Here is a 1,846-nt window from a genome sequence, read left to right as displayed (position 1 = left end):
CATCAGCACATGAACCTGAATTTCGGGTGGTGATTCAGTCACGGCACAGACTGGGTGACTCTCCTTCAGACATTTATACACCCTCCCAGTTTTGGAGGCCAGAAGTCCAAGATCAAGGTGTCGGCAGGTCGGCTACTCCTGAGGTCTCTCTCTTTGGCATGCAGATGGCCACCTTCTCGTTCTGTCCTCACCTGGTCTTTCTTCTGTGCATGAGTCCCGGGGAGCCCCTGGCGCCCTTCTGTGTGTCCCTACTTCCTCTTCTTGCAAGGACATCAGTCAGATTGGATCAGGGTCCTCCCTAAGTGCCTCATTTAAATTTAGTCACCTCGATAAAGGCCCTATCTCAAATAGTCACATTCTTAGCACCCGGGGGTTAGGACTTCTGAACATCACTTAGGGGTGGGGAGACACGGTTCAGCTCATATAATGACTAAGCTGAGTGGCTTCAGCGAGAGCAGGATCCTTGTCCTGTGTGAGTCTCCCGGGCTATGCCGAACCTGAGCTTGACTCACCTGCTTCCATTCCAGACGTTACTGTCCCCTTCTACCCCGTCACCATCACACTCCCCTCCCCCGCTCCGCCCCTCCCTTATTCATTCTTAAATCGCTGCTAGAGGTGAAGCTCTGGAGGGGCTGCCGCCTGAGGACGGTGATGGAGAGTGAGCAAGAAAAATAAATGAATGGTGAATTTACATTTAAGTACATTTTTAGAGTAAAAGTAGGATTGGATATGTGAGGACAGAGATTATACAGAACTCTCCCAAAAAAGCAGAACAGCTGAGCATCGGGTCAGGGACCGCTCTGGCACTCAGTGAGGATGAGGAGGCGGAGGTCCGTTTCCCCGTCCAGGAGCCGGCCACCCGCGAACGTCCCGAGGAGAAACTGAGTGAGGCTCCAGACGGGGTGAGCTGCGGGGAGCAACAGGTGACCTGACACGGCAGGATTCTGGCAGAAGGCCGCAGAGGAAGAAAAGCAAGAGGGTAGGTGTGCGCTGGGAATGCTTTCACAGAATCATCGTGGAGAGTGTCTGGGGTCTCCCACGGACCACCTGCTCCTCCCTTGATCTTGGCTGTCCTGGTGTGACTTATTGGTGGCGGACACCTGTTCCTTCACTCTTCCTTCCTGTCCGTACCGTTGCTCGTGGGCGTAGGGCAGAACCCAGGGTCTCTGGCTGCTTCGGCCCGTCCACCTTGATCCTCCCCTCTCTCTCCGTGTTTCCTCTAAGGAAGGAGGCACAGGGAGGCACAGATGTGGACGACACACTCTTGACTGTCTCGGTCATCAAAACAGTCCAAAGTAGCCGGCTCAAAAGGTCTCCTCCTCCAGGAGAAAAAGAACAAAGCAGAAGGCCAGTCTTAGGGATCCACAGGGACCTCAGGACATCTCCAAGATAGTCACTGTCCTGTGCCCAGCACAGCACATTCTCTGCCCATGTCAGGCGGCTCATAGAAATTCTCCGTGCTGTCATTATACAAAAGCCAGCAGAGGGTTTCAGCCTTTAGGTCCACCCCTTCTGCTTCTCAGGTTGGGCGGGGCGGGGGAGGGGGTGGACGGGATGTGTCTTAGCTCTGAGTTTGAATAACTCATTGTGCAGACCTGATCACTCTTCTCGGAAGGGCCTAGCTCATTCTGGAATCTTCATTGTCTGTGATTCCTAGACATTAGGACAGATTGGGACGGAGGGGACGCTTCTTACCCCTGGGGCCATCCCAGGGCCTCTAGGGCACATGAGCCGAAAGTTTGTAGGGTGGGGCAGCAGTGGGCACACAAGCCGAAAGTTTCCTCTGGGGCTCATATTTGTGTGCAATCTAGACTGGAGGTGACAGGTGGCTACCCTAAGGTCTGCT

The 1,846-nt window shown here is 54.1% G+C and overlaps 1 protein-coding gene across 1 annotated transcript in view; it reads left to right on the top strand.

Moving 5' to 3' along the window:
• The window catches only part of APOBEC3H (apolipoprotein B mRNA editing enzyme catalytic subunit 3H), a 13,713-nt gene that overhangs the window by 1,511 nt on the left and 10,356 nt on the right, over positions 1-1,846 (top strand). The window lies entirely within an intron of this gene.

This window comes from Pteropus vampyrus, unplaced genomic scaffold (genome assembly GCF_000151845.1).
Source record: "Pteropus vampyrus isolate Shadow unplaced genomic scaffold, Pvam_2.0 Scaffold145, whole genome shotgun sequence".
NCBI classification, from domain to species: Eukaryota; Metazoa; Chordata; class Mammalia; order Chiroptera; family Pteropodidae; genus Pteropus; species Pteropus vampyrus.
The sequence above is the reverse complement of the archived record's forward strand: the minus strand, read 5'-3'. Positions and strand labels throughout refer to the sequence as shown.